The following is a 23,293-nucleotide window of genomic DNA, read 5'->3' on the forward strand; positions in this document are numbered from 1 at the left end:
CCTCATACCTGAGAAAGTTAACACTTCCTCCTGCCTTTATGAACTGTAGTTATCTGGAGCACTAACTGCAGCAGAAAAGGTCACACCCATGACCCAATCTACTCACTTTTTTCCATTCAAACTTTAGCTTTCAGTCTGACCATGCCCACGACTTACCTCAAAATGGAAAATATGGCTCTGCTTTTACATCCACTGCCCCTACATTTTGGACTTACATGCCAAAGCCCTATGACTGTTAGATTAATTCAGGACAGAGACAGGATGGGGGGGTATGAAGGGGCCAGTGACCCTGAAAATAAAGTGCTGCAGAATGTGATTGGGACATGCTGATCAATTGATAGTGTACTACCACAAGTGAGAAATGAATGCTTTTCTGGTTACGACTGAAACATATAGACTGTAAAGCACCTCAGAAGAAAATGTTAGGTCTGAAAGATATAATCTTTGAGCAAGTGGTTTGCCTTTTTTCTTTTTTTTTTTTTTTTTTTTTTTTTAACAAGAAAGAGTTTTTTTTTTTTTTTTTTTGATCCTCAAGTGAGAGAGTACCTTTTTTGGTCCCATCAAAGCTGACGTTGAGTTAGATCTGAAATCAGCTTAGGGTGATGGAATTGATAGTTACAGCTTTGATTTAGACTGACGCATGCTAAACACCTTCATTATAGAGGTAGCTTGTTAGTGAGGTATTTACACCCCCAAATAAAGTGCCATTCAGTATAGTCCAATAGACAGTCTTAAAGTACTTAATCTGTCTGGATTTGCCACTAAAGGTACTCAGTATATGTTTGAGAATAATCTATATAACTCTGTCTGCAAATAGTTCTTTCGTATGTTTATTAAAAAGTTCACTGTTCTCCAACATATGGGTGACTAGAACTGCATTCTACTCACTACTACTCTGTCACTATGTCTGTTCCACTCTTCATATACATATCTGGCATCATATCATGCCCACTTATCCTTACAATGTAGGCCTATGTCACGGCATTACCCTCATTACCAGTGCGCTGTATGCATGCATCAATATTCACACACAAAATCTCTGTGGTGTAGCTGTGTGACCTTGAGCAAGTCGCTTAACCAGGCAGTGCTTAGGGATAGACTGGAAATTTGGGCTAGACTCCTCAATGGTTCCTTGTACTGTGGGCCTGGTAACTATCCAAGAAACTAAGAACACTTGTCTTTACAATAAGAGCAGACTAGGGACAGGTCTGATTGCCAGTATCTCTACAGTGAATGCATTACATGTTCTACCACCACCCCATACATATAACACCACCTTAAAAAGGATCCAGTTATCTCTACATTATGGCCAGAATGAAGATGTATAACCCTTCTTGTTGTCACTCTACTACTAATCAAACACTAGTCCTACTGAAACTAACTCTTGTGTTTTCTAGTCTACTAATCCAGTTAATAATCTTTTGCAAATCCATCACTCCAACAAATATTCCAATACCCATCCAACCTCACCTCTTAATTCCTAAAGCAAATCAACTGTACGGCAATAGCCACTGTCATAAACGTCTCTTAAAGCCTACAACGGACTTTAGAGAGTTTAACATGCTCATTGTTTAGTTACGCTGCAACAGATGAGCTACTAAAGATGGCAGTATTGGCTACTGCAATACACTGAGCATTTTAGATTTGTATCACATCATCTTCTACACTGCATTAGAATGCTACATTAGGCAGATTATTATTAGTTACCTTTGTGATAAGTAGAATTTGAACACTGCAGTTGACCAAGATGATAGCATAACATAATGAATATGTTTACCATGATCACATTAATAATACACTCTATGTAGTTTGGTTTACTGATTTAGGGTAGGCATACATTTCTGTTCCCAAAGACTGTATTACTGATTAACTAACTACCTGTAACATATTTAGCTTATCTGTTTACGTTGTACATCTGTGACTTTATGTTGTTTACTGAATTCTGTCTTTGACATGAGGCACACCTGAAAAAGGTTATTTTGGGATCAGCACACCTTCCAAGTTAATAAATAACTTATTAAATGAAATCAGAATCTTCCAGACTACAAACAATTGGCACTAAAATAGAAAAATCACGTAGGGCAGTGAGGTTACAGGGATTTTGAGGGGGGTCCTAGTCTATTAAAATATAATTTTTTAACAGTCCGAATGACATTAAAATAAAAATTGTTTTGATCTCAACTAGTGACCTATGGATCTTTGTATAATGTCCCTGTTCCAAGGGAATGTTGTCTTCTTTTTATCTGACTGTAGTTTATGTTTAGTTATGGCTTTTCTTTCTATTTATTTTTATTATTTGAATTTGTTAACCACTGTACAGTACAGATCACAAATGACTAATTTCAGTTTATTGGTATTGAAGTAGTTATATTCTAGTTAATTTTCTTTTCACTAACAGTTTGTGCACACTTAAACACATTTAGTCTGGAACAACATGAAAACAGTAAATAAAATTATACATATATTTCTAGAAAAGTTTGTCTTCACAACTACAAAGCATATGTGGCCTGCTTAAATATATACTTTAAGATTTTGGAATACAGTTCATGAAAATAAAAATAGCAATAGATCTACAACAGAACAATTTTGCATATATATATATACACACATATATGGTATTACAAACTTTGCATTTACTTTTATAAGCCAACTGCTAATGAAAGAAAAAAAATAAAGCTTGCCAGGAAATGTGCATACTATCTTTTTCTCAGCCATCCCACTACATCAGAATTAATAATAGCCGTTTATCTTAATATGCACTTCTAGTTCAAATTATAAGCCAGGACCAATTATACTAAAAAAGAAGAAAAATCTTCCATTTGATTGTAGACGGTTATGAAAGAGTTTTGATAGCCTTCCTACCTCATACTATATAGGATCGCTTTTGGAAATTGTTGGAAGTTGTTTAATCGCATAATCTCTTTGCAGTGAATTAAATATCAATTGAAAGTACTTAAAGAATTGATATTTCGAACTATCAGAAATTGGTTCTTAAAGACAGCAATGTAAGTTATTACAATTTTGGGATGACACAACCTTGTCGAAGAGGGAGTTTCTCATCATTCACTAGGTTGTGTAACACAGAACTGTAATATTTGAGTACAGGGCCATGAGGTGCAGGACCTTGTCCTCCTACAATAACAACAATGCATTAATATTTTTAAGTATAATTTCCAAATTTGAAAACATGCTGATTCAGTAATTTCTTGGGATGTATGATTCACCAAACAATGATTCTGTGACTAAGAATCCCTCCCACAATTTGCAACTCCACTGCCATCCTTTTGACACAGTAGAACTATTTTACTTTGCCTCTTAGCCCTTTTTATACTTGACAATCCAAAGTGAAGACAAAGGTAGATGAGACCTGTTTGGTTTACAAAGTTCATCCCATTACTGTAATAAGGGAAATCGTTACTCCTTTGTATACCTTTTTATTGTATCTATAAACCATGCCCTTTCACTGTTGTAGATGATCGGAAAAGGAGCGGTCATATTCTTGCACAAATCCCCTCTTTTTGCTGTCAGTCTTAAATTCCAAATCCTACAGTTTACTCAGACAAGCATTTCTAAAAAATTCTTTATTTCCTTCTGGCTTCCCGTGTGCTTTTTTTCCAGCCTATAACCCCTCATCATTTGCAGCAGACTGTGTCCCTTTTACTGATTTGCCCAGCACGTATGTTATTTCTTCCTCCTACTTTCTTAAAAACACTGCGAAAGACAAATCAGCAGAGGATCGGTCTTATATTGCTGTCATATTCCTGCGGTGATGCCTTCATCCTCTGTGCAGACTAAAGTCCCACTATCTAGTCTTCGCATTATTGTAACATCACACCTTTTGTGAATGAATACTGGAACTGCAGGTAGCATACGAAAATTATAGCTAAGAAAAAGTGCATTAGAAAAGGTGTGGGCACATACTTTAAACACTGGTATCTCCAAATTCAAGTAGTTATTGTCTTATAACAGAGAACACATTAACTAAAGCAGCAAAGTCCATGGAAATCTTTCTTTCCTTACACTATAGTGTCATACTTCAATTTTCAGGCTCGTTTGCTTTCTTTCAAGCCAAGTCTGCCTAAACAAATTCCGCAATGAGTTATATGGAGACAGAGTAAGGTTTGACAAAGTACTGTGGCAATCAGTGATATGGATGTCTACCTCTGTTAAACATTAATGATGTTCCCTAAGTAATTTCACTACTGAGTAATTACATTCAATGGAAATCTTCCGCTGACACTCTTACCTGTCAACATGCATTCATATGGGAGAGTTTTCATAGAACAACTGTGAGTTTTTCAACAGTTTCTAGCTAATTTTAGGCCTAAGGGCATTGGGCGACTAGTCATTAACCAGCCAGGCAGCCTTCTTGGCAGTTCAGTAGTTCCATACACTAGATTTATCTTTGCCTTCAAGAATGAAATAGAAATATTTTTTCTCCGCTTTCACTTAAAACCTTTGTCATTCATACCATTTTCAGTATACTCTCTCATTTTACTTAATTGTAGCAACAAAATGTTGCCAATCTTATTTCACAATAATTTAAACACTTCTTTAAACATTTACATTTTTATAACTTATAATTTCTGCTCCACCTAGTACTGTATATAATCACTGACACACATACCAAATTTTTTCAACTTTTGAAACAGATGCCTCTGTGACTGAACGTTTGGTGCAGATAATTCAGACATATTCATTTTCTAAATCTAATGGTTTGAAAACATCCCTACAAAACTTTTTCTTTGCAAAAAGAACAGTGTCTAGATATTCATTATCCATTTCACTGAGCTGGACTCTTAAATGTTTAGCAACCATGTAAAGCTCAGCTGACAAATGTTAAGTATTTTTCATATGTTTCAGTGTATCATATTTATTTTAATCATTTTAATCATGCTACACACAACATATTTTGTTGCCAACAAACATTTTAACTTTCTTCCTTTTAACAGTTCCTTTCAGTGCCTCAGTATTAAGATTACGTTTCTGTTTAAAAGATAGCATCTTTATTCTAAAGGAAGACTTAAATAAATCTGTTGGCTAGCAATCTGTATTACGGATGGTGAGCCTCCGTATACTGCCAGAAGTATTAATATTAACTTTTCCTAATGAACACCCTTGATATTTCCAGATATCAATGTTTTCAATGAGGTGTTCATAAATCTTTCTATCAATCCAGTAGTCTATTGCCAAAGAGATCTGATTGTTCTATTCCTAAATCTAGATCCTTGGCAGAGCCGTACATTAACCAATGAAAGTTGGTCCACTATATTTTCTTGGAATATTTTGATACCATGGAATGAATGCATGGAATGCAGTTTAATCACAGGCTGCAAGAAAAATTAGGTTGATTACAGACACCAAGGCTTTACTTGAGGAGGCAGGATGATGAAGAATAATTTTAATCAGAAGGAAGCTATGTCAGGCCCTAATACAGAATATATGGGAAGAAATTTGAGATAATAGAAATAAAGTATACTTCCCAAATTTTACTACTGAAGAGAAAAAAGCAGAGGCAAAATAAGGGTAAGATATGGCCTTTCATTATAATCTAGACTTTAAGCTTCGTCTAGCAAGCAAAATGCATGCCATTAAATACATTATCAAAATAACAGGGATATTTTACATGGCAGTAAAGAACTTGTGCCCCTTATACATGAGTCTCTTCACTTTGTGTTAAAGGATCAAAATTACATTAAAGCTACATTGGAAAAGTATCCAAAGAAATACAGTGGAAGTACCTATCACAGAGTGGGCACAATTAAATGTGGCCTGTGCTCAAATAGTAAATACATTACAGAACCAGATATCTTTATTCATCCATTAATAAATTATATTTTCCATTTCTCCAAGCAGACTGTAATACAGCATATATTTTATACTCCACAGTGTGCATAATCTGTGGGGCTTTCTACATGTGCAAGGTATCAATAAACATTGTAAAACAATAGATCAGCAAACATGTGGGTTAAAAAAGGGAATAAAATAATGGCCAAGTTTCAGAAAAAAATGGTAATGCAGCCATGTAGTAAAAAATAGCTCAAAGATGTGTAATGTGGCCCAGCAGAGATTAAAGATTTAATAGGAGTGATGTTGTTTGCATATTGGGAGGGGGGCTATAGGGATGCTTCTGTAGAAAATGAGTTTATGAAAGAAGAATGAAATGCACAAAGAGTGGGCTGCAATCACAAGTCACATGACCACTTGGGCCGTGCAGCATACATGTTGCATAGTTATGATCATACTCATCCACATGTTTTCTGACATATTGCTATGGACATATCTGAAAGCCCAGATGAGGGCAACATAGTAAAGTCCCTGCTATGTGTATATTGAAAAAGAAAAGGAAATGAGTAGATATGATAGTCAGAAAGGAGGCAGAACAAGCAGGCATCAGAAAACACAGAATGACAATGGGAAAATGTAAGTGGTGTGGGGAGAGGTAAGAAATGTATATTTCTTTGCGGGACAGGCTGTCATTCTGCATTTTCTTCATCAGGCTAGAGGGAAATGGAAGCATATGGAAGGTATGGGTAAGAAGGAAGGTATACTATTGACATCAGGGACAGAGAAACTAATACAAAAGAATACAAACAAAGACGGGTGGTACTGACACAAATGGAGGCCCCAAAAGGAGAGACAAGAAAAGGTGGTGGAGGCAAGAGGTGCAGGGATGAACTGGACAACAAACTGGGAAGGAGACTGATGGACAAGAAAAGGGAACATAATGGAGGATAGCACAGGTAGGGTAAGGACTGACTACCAAGCTGCACATTGGTGTACCCTGCCAGAATTCAGTCACCTCCATGACTGCCCTCAAGGCTGGGGCTCAGATGCTGCTGGCCCCATGGTCGGGGAACATGCAAGTCTGCAAGTTGCACAAGGATGTGCTCCAGAGTGCCAATTCAGATGTCCAGATGCTGGTGCTTAACATCCTTCAATTGTCCTTCCTGTTCCTCCTACTTGGCACTTCTGTAGGATCCCTGTGAAGGCTGCCAGCCTAGCCAGATAGAATTTTATAGATAGTTCTATCATTTGTAAATATAAATGTTGAAATACAAACTTGCTTTCTTTAATGAAAGAATATGCTGTGAAATGTTGAACTTAAAACAATGTAGCAATATTGCCATCTGCTGTAAAGAAAGCTAAGTCAAGCATGTCTTGTCTGTCCTTTGAAATTAAAATTACCTCATGCTGTCCTTTGAAGTTAAAGATTCGGACTATTTCCGTCTGGGCTAGCACATTCTTTCTATTGTTTTAACCAAGAGTTAAATTTCTAGATTTAAACATGCAAATCATTTTTTATTGCCCTAGTTTCTGCCTAAGTGTAAAAGAATGTAGATGCAGTTTCTGTTGGCCTGGGAACACCAGGAAAGTGAAAGAATGATGTAATGTTTATCAGAACTGCAATTTCAATTTAAACAGAGAGAATCAGAAGGCATTAAGCATTTTTGTCTTGATCATCCAACTCACAGCACTCTTCCTGTTGTCTTATGTAAGTTATCTTAGACTTGTGTTTTCTTTTAGGGATAGTTAGAAACTAGAAAGATTAGACTAAGTGTTTTTCTGTGATGTCAGAACTGTACTACTGAATTATTTTAATTATTTCTATGTGATCTCTGAACTCCTGACTAGCTCTGTGTAGTAAAAAGTATTGTCTTGTGTTTTTATTATTTATTATTAAATATTTTAAACCCTTTCAACTGTGGCTGTTTTGTGTAGAGATAATTTAAGCTCTAGAGTACATTGCATATTTATAGTGATTACTATACCAAGTTACTCTAATAAGCCATGACTGTTTAGTCACATCTACCAATTGGATAATAATATTGCAAAGTAATAATTGGACACCCTTTTAAGGGCCTTTGAGTAGCTGATAAATATTATCTGGGTGGTGGCAGGGTACTGTACTACCATATAGTCTGGAAAAGGGGGCACAGCTGGAGAACCTGTGCCAGCCTTCCCCAGGAATGTCTGTTTTGTTGTATAAACTTATCTCAAAGTGTGGATGTCAGCTACTTGGGCAGGGACACAAAGCACTGGTTGGACAGAGAGGGTGCTGGAGATTGTAGCTTTCCTAGCTAGGGTGAGATCTGGACCCTATAGCTGTGCTAGTGGGGAGTCTTATTAGGGACCTGGGGAGCAACCAGCCCCAGACTAACTGTGATCTCTGTGTGCTCTTAAGGGAAATTGCACTTTACTGTGTGTATTTGTTATCCTTTCCTCATATATGAGACACCCTCTCTGGCGTTAGTGGTAAGGATTGAGGCTCCTTGATTACTGGGCCAGGGCACGGGTGTCACATTTGTGTTTGGCAGTGGTGGGATATCCACATCACATATTAATTAGTTGGTAAATACTAATTGGCTTGTAGTGGTGTGGGTAGAGTGAATCCTGTAGCTTGTGTAGAGTGAGCTTTGAAGGTGTTTTGTACTCTAAATCAGCCATGCAGTGAATACTCAGAGTTCAGAACACAATTGTTTTATTTCTTTTGTTAGCTTAGGTAGTCAGGGTGAGCAGGCAGCATGTCAGCAGAAGAGTATGGAAAGCTGACAAGGAGCCAGCTGGTGGAGATGTGCCAGGCTAGGGGACTGGTGCATGGAAACCTGACTAAGGAAGACCTGATTGCAGCCTTGGTTACAGCTGCATCAGAAACAGCAAACAGGAGGACAAACAGACTGGCAGTGGAGATATAATACCCTTGGAGAATGGACAGCTCAACCTTTCTGCAATGGACTTAACAATCCAGCTGGAGCTAGAGAGACTTGAGTTGGAGGCCAGGCATTTGGAAATGGAAGGAGCTAAGAGAATGAGGAGTCTACAGGCTGAGGAGAACAATACGTCTGGAGGCTGAGGAAAAGGAAAGGCAGAGGCAGCATGAGAAAGAGATGCTGACTCTTCACCAGAGTCATGGAGGTAATGGGGAAGGGAGTAACTGGACCCAGGAAGCATAAAAGGTCAGTAAATTTCTTCCGCAGTTTAAAGAGGGGGATAATTTTGATAGTTTCATTCATATGTTTGAGAGGGTATTTAAACAGTATGAAGTTGACCAAGGGCTCTGGGTACAGTTCCTGACCCCCTTAAATGTCTGATGCTGCATGTTTTGATTATACTGCTATTAAGAAATGTCTTCTAGAACTGTTTAAGCTAACACCTGAAACATATAGGAAAAAGGTTAGTGAGCACAGATGCAAGGCAGATGAAAGTGTGTGTGAATATGTTGCTGAATTGAGCACTTATTTCCATAGGTGGGTGAGTGGATATCAGGTCACCACTTTTGAAGGGCTGGCAGACCTTTTGGTGAGGGAACAAGCCCTTAGCACTTTGCCTGAGGACATGAGGATCTGGTTAGCTGATAGACAATGTGCTACTTCAGATGAGTTGGGGAAGAAGGGAGACATATACCTGGCAAGCATGGCAGCCCTGCACAGGAAGGGGACCCCCAGTACTGCTCATGGGTCTAAAGGAACCCATGGTGGGCAGCACAGACTGCCACAACAGAATCTGCCAGTAGTAGGGGAAGCCACTAGTCTAGGTATACATCCAGGAGCTAGGGTTAAATGTTTTAAATGCAACCAGTGGGGGCATGTGGCATACAGGTGTCCACAGAGGCAAGGTGGGGAACAAAAGGTGAGGGAGCCCGTAAGTGGGAAAGACAAAATTTCAATAGTAGATTGTCTTGAGACAACAGGGGTACTAAACTACCATCCTGCAGATGTCCTGATAGGGAAGGATTTGGATGAGGCAGTACTATGCACTTATGCAGTTACATGCAGTCAGGCTAGGAGACAAGCATGTGGGTCTGGTAGCCTGGGGGAGATCCAGACAGACTGCATACTTGTATCCAGGACTGGTGAGGTGGTTGCTTCAGGAAGGAAGCTATGTAGTAGCAGTGAGACTGAATGTGATCCACAGCTGCTTGTGAGTACTGATGTTCCTTTGGACAAAGTGACTGCAAAGGTAGAGGTGAGTAGTAGTACCCATGCTGACAGTGAGGCACCACTGTCAGAGGATGCCAGAATTCCTGTGGAAGGGGAGCTGGGAAGGGTTACAAGGAGAGAGTTAAAACAGGCTCATATCTCAGACCCTACACTGTAAGGCCTGAGGCAAGTAGCTAGGGAGGCACCTGATTCTCAAGAAAAGGGGGAATCTGTATACTGGGACAAAGGGTTACTATACAGAGAGTGGACCCCTGAGGGAGAGCTAGAAGGAGAGAGAGTACAGCAGTTGGTAGTGCCTACAGCCTATTGTCTGGCTCTTCTAGCCATAGCCCATGATATTCCCTTTGCAGGTCATATGGGCATAAAACGTACAAAAATGCATATTATGCAGAACTTATATTGGCCTGGAATTTTCAGAAATGTAACAGGGTACTGCAGGACATGTGAGCAGTGCCAAAAGGTAGGCAAGGCAGGAGACAAGATGAGAGTTCCTTTGTTGCCTTTGTCTGTGACTGAGGAGCCATTTCAGAGGGTAGCTATGGATATTGTGGGTCCTCTGAGTACCCCAAGTTCCACAGGGAAAAAGTATATCCTAGTGGTAGTGGATTATGCTACATGATACCCTGAGGCAGTGGCTTTGTCCTCCACTGAGGCAAAGAAGGTGGCAAATGCTTTGTTAGAGATTTTCAGCAGGGTAGGTTTCCCAAAAGAAATACTGACTGACAGAGGTGCCAATTTCATGTCAGATATGCTGGATTGTCTGTGAAAGTCCTGTGGGGTGAAGCACATGAAGACCACCCCCTACCATCCCCAGACTAATGGTCTTGTTGAGAGGTTAAACTCTACAATCAAGTCCATGCTACAGGCATTTGCTGATCAGTTTAAGAGGGAATGGGACAAATATTTGCCCCATTTGTTGTTTGCTTATAGAGAGGTTCCCCAGGAATCCACAGGTTTTTCACCCTTTGAGTTGCTGTATGGGCATAGGGTGAGGGGACCTCTAGATTTAATTTGAGATGAGTGGGAAGGTGAGTGCGAGTCTCACAAGGAGTATGTTGTGGCATACATCCTAAACCTCAGGACAAGGCTCTGGGGACTCATGGGCTTTGCCCAGGAGAACCTGGCAGAAGCCCAGCAATGGAAAAATGTGTGGCATGACAGGAATGCTCAAGCTAGAGAGTATGCTGTGAGGCATCAGGTAATGGTTCTCATTCCTGTCAGACACAATAAGCTGCAAGCAGCTTGGGAGGAACCCTACAAGGTGGTAAGAAAGGTAAGTGGAACTGCTAGGCAGAAGGCAGGGGCACAAATTGTACCATGTTAACATGATGAAACCTTACCATGATAGGGAGGCCCTTGTGGTGAGCATTTGCAGTGGATTGCAGGAGGAGTCTGAGGGAGATCTGGGGACTAATCTTCTCAGTGAGGCTTGGGCTGACCTCAGTGGAAGGGGTAGCAATATCCCAGCAGCTATCTCCTACCCAGGCTTGAGAAATTTGAGCAGTGTTGCAGGAATTTGGGGACATGTTCACTGGGAAACCAGGGTGCACCCACCTGGTGCAGCACCAGGTGGATACAGGACCCCAAAGGTCTATTAGGCAGGCCCCTTATAGAGTGCCTGAGAGGGTCAAACAGACTCTGAGGGAGGAGGTTCAGGAGATGTCAGAACTAGGGGTGATTCAAGATTCCAACGGTCCCTGGCCCACCCTAGTGGTGCTGGTGCCAAAGAAGGATGGCAGCACCAGGTTCTGTGTGGCCTGCAGGAAATTAAATAGTCACACAGATTTGGATGCTTACCCCATGCCTAGGACAGATGAGGCCCTAGAGCAGCTGGGTGGGCTAAGTATCTTACAACCATTGATCTAACCAAGGGTTACTGGCAATTGCCCTTGACTCCCAGTGCTAGAGAGAAGTCATCCTTTGTGACTCCTTTTGACTTGTATGAGTTCACAAAGATACCTTTTGGGATGAAGAATGCCCCAGCAACTTTCCAGAGGCTGGTAGATCATATCCTAGCAGTAGCAGGAGGATTTAACCTTGCTTACCTAGATATTGCCATCTACAGCCATTCCTGGCCAGAGCACCTTCAGCATGTCAGGGAGGTGCTGGGCAGTCTACAGACGGCAGGGTTGACCATTAAGCCGAGCAAATGTCCGGTGGGTATGACGGAGGTCTCCTACCTAGAACATAGAGTGGGGAATAGTAAGATAAAGCCAGAACCTGCCAAAGTGGAAGCCATTCAGGCATGGCCTGCACCTGTTACTAAAAAGCAGGTGAGGGCATTTTTAGGGACAGCAGGGTACTACAGAATGTTCGTCCCAAGTTATAATACCATAGCTGCTCCCCTCACAGACCTGACAAGGATGAACAGGCCAGATAAGGTAGTGTGGACCCCAGTATGTGAGCAAGCATTTCAGAAGCATAAAGAAGTTTTGGGAGGACCCCCTGTGTTAGCCAGACCAGATTACAGCAAAGAATTTGTTGTGCAGATGGATGCTTCAAACCATGGGGTGGGGGCTGTACTTAGCCAGATTTTTTCAGAGGGAGAAGAGCATCCAGTGGTTTATCTCAGTTGTAGGCTCCAACCCAGGGAGGAATGGTATGCAGCTGTAGAAAAGGAATGTCTAGCCATAGTGTGGGCACTGTAAAAGCTTCAGCCTTATCTGTATGGAAGGAAATAAACTGCTATGACAGATCACAACCCCCTAACATGGTTAAACAGAACCAGCCAGCAAAATGCCAATTTGCTAAGATGGAGCCCAGGGTTGCAAGCATATATGTCAGTGCAGCACCACAGTGGGGTTAGCAATGCCAATGCAGATGGGCTCTCAAGATAGGGAATGGGATGAGGTACATTCAAATAGACCTAACCCTCTCAAGTGGCATTTCTCAAGGGTCACTTGAAAAACTAGCTTGAGTTCTCCAAGGGGGAGAAATGTAAAGGCTGCCAGCCCAGCCAGATAGAATTTTATAGATAATTCTATCATTTGTAAATATGAATATGAAATACAAACTTATTTTCTTAAATGAAAGAATATGCTTTGAAATGTTGAGCTTAAAACAATGTAGCAACATTGCCATCTGCTGTAAAGAAAGCTAAGTCAAGCATGTCTTGTCTGTCCTTAGAAATTAAAATTACTTCATGCTGTCCTTTGAAGTTAAAGATTCAGCGTCATTCCATCTGGGCTAGCACATTCTTTCGATTGTTGTAACCAAGAGTTAGATTGCTAGATTTAATCATGCAAATGTATTTTTATTGTCCTGGTTTCTGCCTAAGTGTAAAAGAATGTAGATGCAGTTTCTGTTGGCCTGGGAACACCAGGAAAGTGAAAGAATGATGTAATGTTTATCAGAACTGCAATTTCAATTTAAACAGAGAGAATCAGAAGGCATTAAGCATTTTTGTCTTGATCATCCAACTCACAGCACTCTTCCTGTTGTCTTATGTAAGTTATCTTAGACTTGTGTTTTCTTTTAGGGATAGTTAGAAACTAGAAAGATTAGACTAAGTGTTTTTCTGTGATGTCAGAACTGTACTACTGAATTATTTTAATTATTTCTATGTGATCTCTGAACTCCTGACTAGCTCTGTGTAGTAAAAAGTATTGTCTTGTGTTTTTATTATTTATTATTAAATATTTTAAACCCTTTCAACTGTGGCTGTTTTGTGTAGAGATAATTTAAGCTCTAGAGTACATTGCATATTTATAGTGATTCCTATACCAAGTCACTCTAATAAGCCATGACTGTTTAGTCACATCTACCAATTGGATAATAATATTGCAAAGTAATAATTGGACACCCTTTTAAGGGCCTTTGAGTAGCTGATAAATATTATCTGGGTGGTGGCAGGGTACTACCATATAGTCTGGAAAAGGGGGCACAGCTGGAGATCCTGTGCCAGCCTTCCCCAGGAATGTCTGTTTTGTTGTATAAACTTATCTCAAAGTGTGGATGTCAGCTACTTGGGCAGGGACACAAAGCACTGGTTGGACAGAGAGGGTGCTGGAGATTGTAGCTTTCCTAGCTAGGGTGAGATCTGGACCCTATAGCTGTGCTAGTGGGGAGTCTTATTAGGGACCTGGGGAGCAACCAGCCCCAGACTAACTGTGATCTCTGTGTGCTCTTAAGGGAAATTGCACTTTACTGTGTGTATTTGTTATCCTTTCCTCATATATGAGACACCCTCTCTGGCGTTAGTGGTAAGGATTGAGGCTCCTTGATTACTGGGCCAGGGCACGGTGTCACATTTGTGTTTGGCAGTGGTGGGATATCCACATCACATATTAATTAGTTGGTAAATACTAATTGGCTTGTAGTGGTGTGGGTAGAGTGAATCCTGTAGCTTGTGTAGAGTGAGCTTTGAAGGTGTTTTGTACTCTAAATCAGCCATGCAGTGAATACTCAGAGTTCAGAACACAATTGTTTTATTTCTTTTGTTAGCTTAGGTAGTCAGGGTGAGCAGGCAGCATGTCAGCAGAAGAGTATGGAAAGCTGACAAGGAGCCAGCTGGTGGAGATGTGCCAGGCTAGGGGACTGGTGCATGGAAACCTGACTAAGGAAGACCTGATTGCAGCCTTGGTTACAGCTGCATCAGAAACAGCAAACAGGAGGACAAACAGACTGGCAGTGGAGATATAATACCCTTGGAGAATGGACAGCTCAACCTTTCTGCAATGGACTTAACAATCCAGCTGGAGCTAGAGAGACTTGAGTTGGAGGCCAGGCATTTGGAAATGGAAGGAGCTAAGAGAATGAGGAGTCTACAGGCTGAGGAGAACAATAAACTGCTACGTCTGGAGGCTGAGGAAAAGGAAAGGCAGAGGCAGCATGAGAAAGAGATGCTGACTCTTCACCAGAGTCATGGAGGTAATGGGGAAGGGAGTAACTGGACCCAGGAAGCATAAAAGGTCAGTAAATTTCTTCCGCAGTTTAAAGAGGGGGATAATTTTGATAGTTTCATTCATATGTTTGAGAGGGTATTTAAACAGTATGAAGTTGACCAAGGGCTCTGGGTACAGTTCCTGACCCCCTTAAATGTCTGATGCTGCATGTTTTGATTATACTGCTATTAAGAAATGTCTTCTAGAACTGTTTAAGCTAACACCTGAAACATATAGGAAAAAGGTTAGTGAGCACAGATGCAAGGCAGATGAAAGTGTGTGTGAATATGTTGCTGAATTGAGCACTTATTTCCATAGGTGGGTGAGTGGATATCAGGTCACCACTTTTGAAGGGCTGGCAGACCTTTTGGTGAGGGAACAAGCCCTTAGCACTTTGCCTGAGGACATGAGGATCTGGTTAGCTGATAGACAATGTGCTACTTCAGATGAGTTGGGGAAGAAGGGAGACATATACCTGGCAAGCATGGCAGCCCTGCACAGGAAGGGGACCCCCAGTACTGCTCATGGGTCTAAAGGAACCCATGGTGGGCAGCACAGTCTGCCACAACAGAATCTGCCAGTAGCAGGGGAAGCCACTAGTCTAGGTATACATCCAGGAGCTAGGGTTAAATGTTTTAAATGCAACCAGTGGGGGCATGTGGCATACAGGTGTCCACAGAGGCAAGGTGGGGAACAAAAGGTGAGGGAGCCCGTAAGTGGGAAAGACAAAATTCCAATAGTAGACTGTCTTGAGACAACAGGGGTACTAAACTACCATCCTGCAGATGTCCTGATAGGGAAGGATTTGGATGAGGCAGTACTATGCACTTATGCAGTTACATGCAGTCAGGCTAGGAGACAAGCATGTGGGTCTGGTAGCCTGGGGGAGATCCAGACAGACTGCATACTTGTATCCAGGACTGGTGAGGTGGTTGCTTCAGGAAGGAAGCTATGTAGTAGCAGTGAGACTGAATGTGATCCACAGCTGCTTGTGGGTACTGATGTTCCTTTGGACAAAGTGACTGCAAAGGTAGAGGTAAGTAGTAGTACCCATGCTGACAGTGAGGCACCACTGTCAGAGGATGCCAGAATTCCTGTGGAAGGGGAGCTGGGAAGGGTTACAAGGAGAGAGTTAAAACAGGCTCATCTCTCAGACCCTACACTGTAAGGCCTGAGGCAAGTAGCTAGGGAGGCACCTGATTCTCAAGGAAAGGGGGAATCTGTATACTGGGACAAAGGGTTACTATACAGAGAGTGGACCCCTGAGGGAGAGCTAGAAGGAGAGAGAGTACAGCAGTTGGTAGTGCCTACAGCCTATTGTCTGGCTCTTCTAGCCATAGCCCATGATATTCCCTTTGCAGGTCATATGGGCATAAAACATACAAAAATGCATATTATGCAGAACTTATATTGGCCTGGAATTTTCAGAAATGTAACAGGGTACTGCAGGACATGTGAGCAGTGCCAAAAGGTAGGCAAGGCAGGAGACAAGATGAGAGTTCCTTTGTTGCCTTTGCCTGTGACTGAGGAGCCATTTCAGAGGGTAGCTATGGATATTGTGGGTCCTCTGAGTACCCCAAGTTCCACAGGGAAAAAGTATATCCTAGTGGTAGTGGATTATGCTACATGATACCCTGAGGCAGTGGCTTTGTCCTCCACTGAGGCAAAGAAGATGGCAAATGCTTTGTTAGAGATTTTCAGCAGGGTAGGTTTCCCAAAAGAAATACTGACTGACAGAGGTGCCAATTTCATGTCAGATATGCTGGATTGTCTGTGAAAGGCCTGTGGGGTGAAGCACATGAAGACCACCCCCTACCATCCCCAGACTAATGGTCTTCTTGAGAGGTTAAACTCTACAATCAAGTCCATGCTACAGGCATTTGCTGATCAGTTTAAGAGGGAATGGGACAAATATTTGCCCCATTTGTTGTTTGCTTATAGAGAGGTTCCCCAGGAATCCACAGGTTTTTCACCCTTTGAGTTGCTGTATGGGCATAGGGTGAGGGGACCTCTAGATTTAATTTGAGATGAGTGGGAAGGTGAGTGCGAGTCTCACAAGGAGTATGTTGTGGCATACATCCTAAACCTCAGGACAAGGCTCTGGGGACTCATGGGCTTTGCCCAGGAGAACCTGGCAGAAGCCCAGCAATGGAAAAATGTGTGGCATGACAGGAATGCTCAAGCTAGAGAGTATGCTGTGAGGCATCAGGTAATGGTTCTCATTCCTGTCAGACACAATAAGCTGCAAGCAGCTTGGGAGGAACCCTACAAGGTGGTAAGAAAGGTAAGTGGAACTGCTAGGCAGAAGGCAGGGGCACAAATTGTACCATGTTAACATGATGAAACCTTACCATGACAGGGAGGCCCTTGTGGTGAGCATTTGCAGTGGATTGCAGGAGGAGTCTGAGGGAGATCTGGGGACTAATCTTCTCAGTGAGGCTTGGGCTGACCTCAGTGGAAGGGGTAGCAATATCCCAGCAGCTATCTCCTACCCAGGCTTGAGAAATTTGAGCAGTGTTGCAGGAATTTGGGGACATGTTCACTGGGAAACCAGGGTGCACCCACCTGGTGCAGCACCAGGTGGATACAGGACCCCAAAGGTCTATTAGGCAGGCCCCTTATAGAGTGCCTGAGAGGGTCAAACAGACTCTGAGGGAGGAGGTTCAGGAGATGTCAGAACTAGGGGTGATTCAAGATTCCAACGGTCCCTGGCCCACCCTAGTGGTGCTGGTGCCAAAGAAGGATGGCAGCACCAGGTTCTGTGTGGCCTGCAGGAAATTAAATAGTCACACAGATTTGGATGCTTACCCCATGCCTAGGACAGATGAGGCCCTAGAGCAGCTGGGTGGGCTAAGTATCTTACAACCATTGATCTAACCAAGGGTTACTGGCAAGTGCCCTTGACTCCCAGTGCTAGAGAGAAGTCATCCTTTGTGACTCCTTTTGACTTGTATGAGTTCACAAAGATACCTTTTGGGATGAAGAATGCCCCAGCAACTTTCCAGAGGCTGGTAGATCATATCCTAGCAGTAGCAGGAGGATTTAACCTTGATTACCTAGATATTGCCATCTACAGCCATTCCTGGCCAGAGCACCTTCAGCATGTCAGGGAGGTGCTGGGCAGTCTACAGACGGCAGGGTTGACCATTAAGCCGAGCAAATGTCCGGTGGGTATGACGGAGGTCTCCTACCTAGAACATAGAGTGGGGAATAGTAAGATAAGGCCAGAACCTGCCAAAGTGGAAGCCATTCAGGCATGGCCTGCACCTGTTACTAAAAAGCAGGTGAGGGCATTTTTAGGGACAGCAGGGTACTACAGAATGTTCATCCCAAGTTATAGTACCATAGCTGCTCCCCTCACAGACCTGACAAGGATGAACAGGCCAGATAAGGTAGTGTGGACCCCAGTATGTGAGCAAGCATTTCAGAAGCATAAAGAAGTTTTGGGAGGACCCCCTGTGTTAGCCAGACCAGATTACAGCAAAGAATTTGTTGTGCAGATGGATGCTTCAAACCATGGGGTGGGGGCTGTACTTAGCCAGATTTTTTCAGAGGGAGAAGAGCATCCAGTGGTTTATCTCAGTCGTAGGCTCCAACCCAGGGAGGAATGGTATGCAGCTGTAGAAAAGGAATGTCTAGCCATAGTGTGGGCACTGTAAAAGCTTCAGCCTTATCTGTATGGAAGGAAATAAACTGCTATGACAGATCACAACCCCCTAACATGGTTAAACAGAACCAGCCAGCAAAATGCCAATTTGCTAAGATGGAGCCCAGGGGTGCAAGCATATATGTCAGTGCAGCACCACAGTGGGGTTAGCAATGCCAATGCAGATGGGCTCTCAAGATAGGGAATGGGATGAGGTACATTCAAATAGACCTAACCCTCTCAAGCGGCATTTCTCAAGGGTCACTTGAAAAACTAGCTTGAGTTCTCCAAGGGGGAGAAATGTAAAGGCTGCCAGCCTAGCCAGATAGAATTTTATAGATAATTCTATCATTTGTAAATATGAATATGAAATACAAACTTATTTTCTTAAATGAAAGAATATGCTTTGAAATGTTGAGCTTAAAACAATGTAGCAACATTGCCATCTGCTGTAAAGAAAGCTAAGTCAAGCATGTCTTGTCTGTCCTTAGAAATTAAAATTACTTCATGCTGTCCTTTGAAGTTAAAGATTCAGCGTCATTCCATCTGGGCTAGCACATTCTTTCGATTGTTGTAACCAAGAGTTAGATTGCTAGATTTAATCATGCAAATGTATTTTTATTGTCCTGGTTTCTGCCTAAGTGTAAAAGAATGTAGATGCAGATTCTGTTAGTCTGGGAACACCAGGAAAGTGAAAGAATTATGTAATGTTTATCAGAACTGCAATTTCAATTTAAACAGAGAGAATCAGAAGGCATTAAGCATTTTTGTCTTGATCATCCAACTCACAGCACTCTTCCTGTTGTCTTATGTAAGTTATCTTAGACTTGTGTTTTCTTTTAGGGATAGCTAGAAACTAGAAAGATTAGACTAAGTGCTTTTCTGTAATGTCAGAACTGTACTACTGAATTATTTTTAAGTATTTCTGTGTGATCTCTGAACTACTGACTAGCTATGTATAGTAAGAAGTATTGCCTTGTGTTTCTATTATTTATTATTAAATATTTTAAACCCTTTTAGCTGTGGCTGTTTTGTGTAGAGATAATTTAAGCTCTAAAGTATATTGCATATTTATAGTGATTACTGTACCAAGTCACTGTAATAAGCCTCGACTGTTTAGTCACATCTACCAATTGGATAATAATATTGCACAGTAATAATTGGATACCCTTTTAAGGGCCTTTGAGTAGCTGATAAATATTATCTGGGTGGTGGCAGGGTACTACCATATAGTCTGGAAAAGGGGGCACAGCTGGAGAACCTGTGCCAGCCTTCCCCAGGAGTGTCTGTGTGGTTGTATAAATGTATCTCAAAGTGTGTGTGTGTTGGGCAGGGACACAAAGCACTGGTTGGATAGAGAGGGTGCTGGAGATTGTAACTTGCCCAGCTAGGCTGAGATCTGGACCCTATAGCTGTGCCAGTGGGGAGTCTTACTGGGGACCTTGGGTGCATGGGAGCGACCAGCCCTAGACTGACTGTGATCTCTGTGTGCTCTTAAGGGAAATTGCACTTTACTGTGTGCATTTGTTATCCTTTCCTCATATATGAGACTCCCTCTCTGGTGTTAGTGATGAGGAGTGAGGCTCCTTAATTGCTGGGCCAGGGCACAGGCGTCACAATCCCCTGGTGATGCTCCCCAGTGGAGGAGCCTACACCCCCACCAGAAAAACAGCAGCCATATGGCACCAGTGAATCCCCAGGTTACCTCTCACAATATGACCTTTATTCCCCTGCTGAAAGGCTGGCCTATAGACTGCTGAGGAATTATCAGGTGATGGTGAGGTAAATGTCTGGTGCTATAGCTGCTGCTGTACCATAAATAGTGCATAAAATATTAACATAAATTGTGAGAAGCAAAGCAACAAAGGACATGTAATAATATGATGAAACTCAACAGAAACAACATAAATAACAAGAAATAGCAATACTATGAAACTGAACAGAAACAAAGAATGAGTCATAAAAATATGACAACAATGGACAGAAATGAAACAGCAGAGGTCAAGTAATATCAATAACATGACAACAGAAACAAAACAATGGACAAGAAAAAACAAAAAAGGACAAATAATAATAAAATGACAATGGGAAAAAACAAAACAACAAAGTAATGAAAATACAATAAAAACTAACAGAAACAAAACAACAAAAGGGCAAATAAAAATAAGATGATAAAGATAAAAACAAATTATAAGCAATTATCACTAGGATGTGTTACTCTGGTCTGTATGCAGGGTATGGAAGGTACAAAGATCATAATAATGTATTTCAGTGAACATTAAGATAATAAAAATGTTATTCACCATAGCACTTTGAAAATAAGCCTTCATACGGAAACTAACAGCAAACACTAATGACCATCTCAAATATAGGTTCAATATCTCCAATGAACATACATCAACAATATCATTTAAAGAAATATGCATAAAGCCTGATACATAAGTCACTGAAACAATAGACAAAACATTCCTAAAAAATATATAAAGTTAAATTAACTAAATCCTACCATAGAATTTGATTATCTGAAGCCAGGGTGAGGCTCTATTATTAATTATTAGTGTTTGTTGGCTAGTAAATTGGCTCACTAACAGAACCCAGAAAATTAAGGTAAGCTGCTCTACCTTCTCTACCAGACCTGTCACTGGTGGTGTATCCCAAGGGTTCAGTCCTTGGCCCACTCCTCTTTGGCATTTACTATTTGGCGGTCAAAGCTACTGTTAAGGGTTTATGGCTGACCAAGTTTGCAGCTGATTGTAAACTTGATACCATCATAAAATGGCCAGAGAACATTGAGTTCCAATAAGAAGTCTTTCTCAAATCAATAGCTGATGTAAAAACTATGAACTAAAAATAAAAGCCAAGAAACATATAATAGTATCCTTTGGCAAACAAAAAGTCCTTTGTAATTATTATATTGACAACATGCCCCTGAAAATTGATCCAGTAGTGAGGGAAATGGGAATCTAATTAGACAATGACCTGTTCTTGGTTTATCATGCATTCACTATTGTAAAAAAGCCCTTTTTTCTTGCATACTGTATTATTAGAATATAGCAACCAAGTCCAGAGATGTGATCTTTCCACCGTATACATCATCAGACCAATCATTGAGTATAATTTCTCCTTCGTTATGTACCTGTCCAAACACCTGACACAACCTGGATGCCCACATAACTTTCTTAAGAAAACCAAGGACCTGAACCATAAAAAATTATACAGACCATCTCAAAGCCTTATCCTTCTTCTCATTGTCATACAGGCTGTCAGATCTACTGGAAATTTGTAAGTTCACTGGAGGCATAAACACCTTATCAAGAGATCTAAATTTCTGTTGTAACATAAACACAGCATGTTGGAGGAACAGATATGTATCATAGAGGATGCCACTTCTTTGGAATTGTCTTCTTCCCCACATAAATCAAAGTACTTCTTTTGCATTACTCAAATGCATTCTGGGTGAATTGATGAGTAATCACAAATTCAAGCCAGGTTTAGCACCCTTATCCCCCATGGATAGGAGCAATATGTAAATGTTCTTCTCATCTTTGAGTTATTTGTAATTAAAATATAAGGGTGAAAGCTTCATGAGAATGCATAATTTGGCTTCTAAAGATTCTCATATATCAATAGCCTATTAATTAGCTATGAACCTCAGAACTTGTACTTCAAATTTATCCTAGCTTACATGGTGTAAAATGTGGTACACAATGGCAACACAAAGGCAATATACAATCCTGCAACCCACCTATTATAGATTTATGTGTACTGTAGGATGACGTGATGGAAGGTATCCAGTCACTGTAGTGCAGGTCAGGGGCATGGTGCATGAGTGTCAGCCAGTGTGAGTATAATGGGCATCAAAGAAAAACAGGTGCATTTCACTGCCCAAAGACATGCACAGCCCTAAGAAGTGTATTAGCATCTATTATACACATCCCGGCAAATCTAGGGATGTGTGGCACTGGCTGGCAACAGGCCACATATAAGCCATGCAAAAACTGCCTAAGAATGCCAGAACAAATACACATGGATCACATAACTGTGTGGTAATATTGCACCCTAACATATGTCAGTCCACAGGTAACATTACATAACATGCCAGTATGTGCTTGCCCATAGTATATCAGATATAATTATCAGAGTCATGTGTGGTGGAAAAGTCAGTCACATAGTACAATATGTCAGGCAGACACAGGTAGCATGCATTACCTGCACAGTAGACAGATAGGTATGTTGCACTGTGAACTATGTAAATTGCAAAAGTACCAAAGCAGAGACCTACTCCCTTAATGGCAGTGTCACATCCATGGTCAACATATTCTGAAATATGTAGCCTTGGTTGAAAATACCTGGCATTAGGAAGGACAGTAGCATGATCACACTTGCACTGACAAATGATACATAAAGCTGAACAAAGTAATAAGCAATAGTTCAAAGCAATAAGCAGTGGCAAAAGTAATTAGCATAACTGCAGACTAAATTAGCTAAGCAGGTAAGTCACATATAAATTCATATGACACCAGTTGCATATACATACTCAACACCTGGACAAGTGTGCATGCCTGCTCTGACAGATCAGCTGATTCTCCTATATTTCCTCAGGTGCTGAAAACCAGAAGAAGAAAAATAAAGAAAAAAAAAAACATAGCATGTCTATGAATATCAAGAAATGACTTTTGAAAAGCAGTTATTGGGAGTATATAGGCCCCCTCTCACTAATCTCATCTCCCCTCAGGCAGAGAAGGTCAGGGTGACACTTTCAGGTCACTGTAATGATGCCTACACTGCTGACCACATCAGGTGATGCCATGGCATCACTTAAT

Source organism: Protopterus annectens, chromosome 9.part0, assembly GCF_019279795.1.
Source record: "Protopterus annectens isolate FY-2018-M chromosome 9.part0, PAN1.0, whole genome shotgun sequence".
Classification (NCBI taxonomy): Eukaryota; Metazoa; Chordata; order Ceratodontiformes; family Protopteridae; genus Protopterus; species Protopterus annectens.